We start from the raw sequence: 7,276 nt of genomic DNA on the forward strand, positions 1-7,276 counted from the left end.
CCTAATGCTACCAGCTGCACCACAGATGCTGGGGTATTTTACATTTATAATACCACATTGAAAAAGAAAATGAAACAGTTAAACCTAACTTTAATTATTTTTTAGTTTAACCCAATAAATCCAAAATATCATTTTAATATATAATAAGGATAGAATTGTTAATTAAATATTATACACACCCAGAGATAAATTTACATTAGACCTGTTGTATATTTTATAGTTACAGCCCATCTCAAATGAAACTAGTCACATTTCAAGGACTCATGCTGTGTATGGCTACAGTATTGTACAATATAGAGAGGGAACAAGAGGGGAAGAGAGACCAGAAATTTAGACATCTTAAATATATCTTACAGAGCTGTACTGATTCTTATTTCAATAGTAAAATATGTAAGGGTCATGATGGAAATGAACTTGTAGCTATAGTCATAGTATTTATAATATAAATAAAGTCTAATTGGTGCAGTGATAATAAAGCTAAATAATTTTATCTCACCAATAATAAATTCATTAGGTCCAGTATAAGTAAGTTAAAAAGAGATTTGCTGAGCAGATCCTAAAGAAATAATACATTCAGGACCAGCAGTTAGCATAATGGCTATATCGTTGGACTCCCATGTAGTCGACCGCAGTTCGAGTCCCGGACCTGGTGGCTTAAACTCACGCCAGGTGCGTGTGCGTGTGTGCCCAAGATCCCAAGAGGAGAATGGAGGAGAAGGGATTGCGGCGTGGCCATCCCCCTGGGGGGTGATTTCTCGCTTTCTATCTCTCTGTCTGTCTCTGTCTGTCTGGCGAGCGCACACGCCCTATAGCAAAAACCTCTCAAAAAAAAATAATAATACATTCATCTTGAGTCATTAAGCAAAGGCTGGGAATATATAGTCCTTTCGATGCATTGGAATCCAGAGGTGTACTCTGCTTTCATAAAGTCCCTTAGGCCAATTGGTATAACTTGATCTGTTATGGCAAAGGCCAAATATGGCTTCAATCCATATATGTGCCAGCTACATATGGGCAATGCTACTTTTCAAGGGATCTATGTTGCCTATTGGACACATGGCATTTACCTTACAGAAGCCACCAGCAGGTGACCTGAATGAATGAGGACCTGGGCATACCACCCACCATACTTATAGGATTACTCTAGAGAAACAACAGAAAACTGTGCCTTTGTGAAAATGAAGGAGAACTCTCTCAATAGATAGAAAACAATCTCCACAGTAAATTAGAAGAGAAGAGTAAATACAGAATGATGTGTATAGTATGTTGGCAATTGTATGGAAAAGAAAAAGAAGTATTTGCTGGTTGTGCACAGATCATCTCTGGAAAGACCTACAAGAAAGAGCCAATGTTGCTTGCCTTTAGGAAGGGAGGAGGGGCTGAGAGATAAGTTGAATTTTACCTTGTAATCTTTGTCTTTAGAATTTGGTGCCATGCAATGTATATTATTTAATAAATAATTCCTTTTAAATTTTGTACTATGTGAATGTATTGGGTTGTTGGAAAAGTCATGGCACAGTTTTGCATGGAAAAACATAGAAAAAAAATAGCAGGACTTTTTAAATGACCTAATATGTAAAAATTAATAGTGCTGAAAATTTTTAAAATACTAAAATTTGAAACAAATGAAAACCGTAACAAAAGATGTGGTCTTGTGAGGTGAATAGATCATGTCTTGGAGTTGAAAATATGTAACTAAATGATTACCTAGATTCAAGATTGAAAGAGGAAATAAGACTTAGGAAACACATCCCCAAATATTCTTTTCTAAATTGGACCAAGAACAGTAACCCAGCAATCAGATCCTAAATGCCTGGTTTGTGCAAGTAAGTGGGCAAGCCAACATGTCCCTTGCAGCGTCCCCCTCAGGGAACTCTACTGAATAAATGCATACCCACGACAAGTTGTGCCATTTTTTTTTTTTAATGACAAAGCTAAAACCAAAGGAGATGTATAGCAATGTAGTTTTTTTTGAACTCGTATATATATTTGATTTCTATTAGAAAAATATTATTTATACAAAATTTTGGTCCATGTATTTCTCCTATATTTCAACCATCCAAATTTAAATACTTTAGTTTTACTCTGGCAAAAGCAGAACCACATATCTAACATGAGAATTAAGTAGTTCACATCAGTAAGTAAATACAATTTAACCGAATTAGGTGTGCTCTTGATTATTTCTCAGGAACAATAAACTCTTCTTCCCTAAATGTTATTTCTTTTTACTTTTTTAAAATTCGAGTGAATGTATAATGAGTGTCTCTTCTACATTTAGTAATTAAGTGTAATTTAGAACATTAGTAACTAATCTTTAATCATATTCAACTCTCCTTATTACATGCATTCTGTAATAGCTTCGGATATTTTACTCAAACTTATACTTTCATCAATTGTAAAAATTAAGATTTTAGTTTAAAAACGTAATGAAAGTTCCAGACTAAACAACACTGGGCCACTTACAGTTTTGAAATTGTGATAGGTCCTTGAATGGCTACTGCATCATTCTCAACTGGACCTCCTTTGGGCAAAGCAGTAACCTGGAAAGTGGCTCTAGCAGGAAAGCTACTCTTACTCTTTGTAGATTTTGTTAACAGTACGGAAGTCATTTATGTAAGCCAGTAAAACAGTTGTTTTCACCACAGTACTTTAGTCACAGCTGGCAGGTTTCAGAACCTTGTCCATGTTTATAAGAGCTTGATTAGCCTCTTCTGCCACCCCTCCTGGCACAAACTGTCCACTTGAAGGGTTTATGCCCAGTCCTGTCCACTAACACAGCTTGACTGTAGGGACCAATGGCCCCTGGGGCTTTGGCCGTGCTGATCACATTTTTATTGAGGGATGACATGATTAATCCTCTCTGGTTCCTCCCTCGGGGAGAAGTAGCCCTCTCACAGCTCTTCTGCTCACTTCCCAGCGGACTCACAATGTAGTTCTTGAGATGAAACTAGTTTCAATCTTCAAGTTTGGAGAAGACATTTTTAAGAGTGCCTTTCTCTGATAGAGATACAAAGAAGCATCTCCCTGGTAAAACAATGTGTGACAACAGAAAGATAAAATGTTGTCAACACAGCAGTATCCACACCCCACATTAAACTTGGTAATAAAAGAAATACTTTTGTAAAACAAGTAGAGGTGGGTGTTACAATGTACCTCACTGAGCTGTCTTCCCTGGGAAAGTAGAGCCCAGGCTTTTAACTTCTGCTCTTGGGGACAATACTTTTTTTTTTTTTTTGAGAAGTTTTCGCTATAGGGTGCGTGCGCTCGCCAGACAGAGAGAGAGAGACAGAGAGACAGAAAGCGAGAAATCACCCCCCAGGGGGGATGGTCACGCCGCAGTCCCTTCTCCTCTATTCTCCTCTCGGGATCCTGGGCATGCATGCACACGCGCCCGGCATGAGTTTTAAGCCACCGGGTCTGGGAAGTGAACCACGGTTGACTACGTGGGAGTCCAGTGACATAGCCATTACACTAACTGCTGGTTCCCTTTTTTTAAAAAATCCAATGAAATTGATTCTTTCAGTGAAGATGTAGTGTGGCTTCTGTGTGCTGGACACTGAAGGAAGCATGGAGGATACACAGGTAAGCCCAGCCAGGGGTCTGACCACAAGGAGCTGGTAATGTACCCAGGATAATAAACACGTAGCCAGCAGTGTTCTGGAAAGCAATGGAAGTGCAGAAGAGGGAAAATATTTCTGTCTAAGGGGAGAGGAAGAAGCTTCTAGAAGTAATGAGGAGCCAGGTATAAGAATTTTTTTTCCTGGCAAAGGAGCAAGGAAAGGTTATTTCAGTCAGAATAGTATATAAAAATGGGAGAGGCATGATGTACCACACTTACAGAAGAAAAGGGGCCTCTCGCTGGACCAGAGCATAGAAAGCTGGAGGGTATGGGGAGGTGAGGCCAGAGGGTAGGTAGCCTAGGGGTCTCGTGAAGGGCCACAGCAATGCTGCTGAAGAGTTTGGATGGTTTCTCTACATAACAGAGAGCTATAAAAATCTTACAATAACTCAGGAGGGAGCACAGTGTGGAGGTGTATGGAGGCCTGAGGTAGAGCAAGCACACCAGAGAAAGAGATCAGAGGAGGCTGTAGCCAGCCGAGGAACATGAGAAAAGCAAGGACCCAGTAGATTACAGAGCAGGGGTTCGAGGGTGTGATGACCTACTGACAGGAAGGAAGGGTCAAGGGCGGAAGGATGAACATGTTTTCGCAGACTTTAGAATAACTTATAATTACACTATACTTTCTCTCTGAATATGACAATGTATAAAAGATATAAAAACTGTTTTTCTTACACAGAATGAGTTAATCCTGGCTCTGAAAATCCACACTGCAAAAATGTCATTTTAGTTTATTAGAAAGTGTTTTTAGAATTATTTAGTTAGGAGACCAGCAGGTGGTGTAATGGTTACATCGCTGAACTCCCACATGGTCTACAGATGTTTGAGTCCTGGACCTGGTGGTTTCAAATTCATACCAAGCTCATGTGCGTGCATACCCAAAATCCCGAGAGGAGACTAGAGGAGAAGAAATTGTGACATGGCCATCCCCTGGGGGGATTATTTCTTGTTTTCTGTCTCTCTGTCTCTTGCTGTGTCTCCAGCAAGTTCACATGCCCTATAGCAAAAATCTCTCTCTCTTAAAAAGAGAGAATTATTTAGTTAGATACTATACTAAAAGTAGCTTGATACATAACTAACTTTGATACAAATACATACGTCGTCTAAATGTCCACTTGAATTCCAGCCTGACACTCTTTTAGATGTCAGTTATATCCTCAATATCACCATGAAAAGGTGAATCACAAAGAGATGATGGCTCGAAATAGTCATAGCTTGAGGCTAGGTTTATCTACCTTGGCAGGTGTTTGGGTCAGGCCTGTACTAGCTATTGAATGATGGCACTTGTCTTTAAAATATCCTATGTCCTCTGAAGTGATCTTACCACGTGATGGACAATATTGGTTATTTTGCATCGGAAAGTTCAAAAGTTGGGCATGCAAAACTCAGGATTGAAAGTCTAAATGGTCTTTGTGAGAAATAGGAGAAATTTAATTTGGACTCTAGAAATCTCTGTGACTAGGGGTATTACTGCGTAAATTTAATTTGGACTCTAGAAATCTCTGTGAGTAAGGGTATTACTGCATATCACTTTTTACTAGTAGATTAAATTCCATCTTAGTAGTGTAGGAGCTGGAAGGAAGGGTGAGAAAAACTTTACTTACCTTTGGAAGCCTCTTGACAATGGGTAGTTCTGTGGTTCCACTGGAAGCTTTGAGGTTTTCCAGTGAACTATTGGGTTGTTGGAAAAGTCATGATGTATTTTTTGCATGCAAAAAAAAAAAAAACATAGAAAAAATGCATCATGAGTTTTCAGACAACCCAATATTTTGTATTTTAAGTCTTTTGGGTTATTTTAGGAAGCATGGACTGTTTTTCACTTAATTATCACCCCTCTGGGGATCTGTGCCAAGGTCCCACTGTCTACTAGGCACACAGAGAATGACCCAACTGTGCTTTTAGTTTCCTCTAAATACAATCTATTGATTTTCTTTCTCCCAAAGTAAACAGGGTGATCTTGGTTATTCCAAAGCAATTAGGTAGAATATTTGGTTGGACTCTTCTTCAACCTTAAAGGATTCTATTTACTCTCCTCCGTTATAGCTTAAAGCTTTAGTTCCTTCTATAGCCAAGTTGCTTTTCTGCACCAATAAGCAAAAGCATTACAATATTAATAACCCTCAGCCACAGGTTTAGCTTCCTCACCTTCTTCCCATGCTTGGATGATTTCCTCCACATTTGAAGTAATCAATAGTGGCCTGAAATTCATTTGGACTCTCACACACTCCATGAAGTATCCAAAATAAGTCAGGGGCAAGCATTTAATTAGCTCATTTTGTTTTTGCCAGGGCAGAGAGGCAGACTTGAGGAGCCCAAGAATGGTATACAATACAGCTGTGGCTGAAACGTTTATACCTTGGCAGGAAATAGGATAAAGATTTAGAAGACTAATGATTCTGCCTCAGCCACCCCCTATGTGGCTTTGAACTCTTTGCCAATCTGGATGTACGTTTTTCTCTGAGTAAATAGAATAGGGTGCTGCTCATCTTTAAGGGAGTTTTCTTCCAGCAGTGCAAATTATAAATTCCGATTGCTACACGGGGTCCTGATAAAAGCTGCACAAGACAGTTGAATGGAGAAATGGGGAGACAGGCATAGAGACAAACATTTGCCCTTGCCTTGGGAAGGGCTCTGCTAGAGAAGGGTGGAGATCGCAAGGGTGGACCCTGCAGAGCTGTGGCTGAGCTGGGCTCTAGGGCAGGCTGTCCCTGGGATGACACTAGGCTGAGGACACAGGCGCACCCGGACTTCTGCATTTCCTGTGGTCTTTGTAGCAGGGAGAGATTTATTTCTCCTTAGTCGACAATATTTGTTTCCATACCTTGCAAAGCGTCTGAGAAAAGGAAATATGTTTTAGGATGTTTAGGTTAGGAGCTGTCAGCTTCTTGCTGATAGTTATCAGTGGTCTTGAAGTCACTGCACTTCCATCGAGATGAGCTGATAGATAATGAATCTCTCTCACACACAGGAAAAGACTGCAGCAAGTTTCAGGTGGATAGGAGAGCTGATATTAGATGGCCTGGGAAGGCCTCTGGCTATGGACAAGCAGGAAAAGCTGGAAGGGAATTCATAGGCTGAAGGTGAGAAGAGTTTCTGTTCCCTTTCTTTAGTTCATAAAGAATGCTACAGCTCTGTGATCCTGGGATAACAGCCCTACACATATGCATGTCTTCTCTGTCATCAGAGTCTAGTGGAAGACCTGATGGGGAAAATATTCTCACAGGCAACAGAGCTCTTTTCCCCACATCTGCCATTATTGGCTTAGTTGGACTTCGATTCAGAAAAGAGAAAAGGCAATTTACATAAATGTGTACATAATAAAATAAAACTTAAAATAAGGGCACTGCTCAGTTATGTATAAATGCTGGCCCTTTAAAAGTATTTAGACTTTTAAATACTTTTAAATACTTTTTTTGGAGGCAGCAGGTGATGTGGAGGTTAAGGTGCTGGATCCCTCATGACTTACTGCATGGTTCAAGTCTTGGACTGAGTGGCTCGAAAATCACTCCAGGCACATGTGCATGTGTGCCCTGAATCCTGAGAGGAGAACAGAGAAGAGGGGATTGTGGCACAGCCATACCCCCTGAGGAATTATCTCTTACTTTTCCTCTCTCACTCTGGCAAGCACGTACCCTATAGCAAAACTAAAAAACACAA

The 7,276-nt window shown here is 40.0% G+C and overlaps 1 pseudogene; it reads right to left on the reverse strand.

The window, feature by feature from the left end:
• Positions 1–2,459: 2,459 nt before the first annotated feature.
• Positions 2,460–2,848, reverse strand: LOC102490196 (2-iminobutanoate/2-iminopropanoate deaminase pseudogene; annotated as a pseudogene).
• Between the last annotated feature and the right edge of the window lie 4,428 nt (positions 2,849–7,276).

This window comes from Tupaia chinensis, unplaced genomic scaffold (genome assembly GCF_000334495.1).
Source record: "Tupaia chinensis unplaced genomic scaffold, TupChi_1.0 Scaffold000350_1, whole genome shotgun sequence".
NCBI lineage: Eukaryota > Metazoa > Chordata > Mammalia > Scandentia > Tupaiidae > Tupaia > Tupaia belangeri.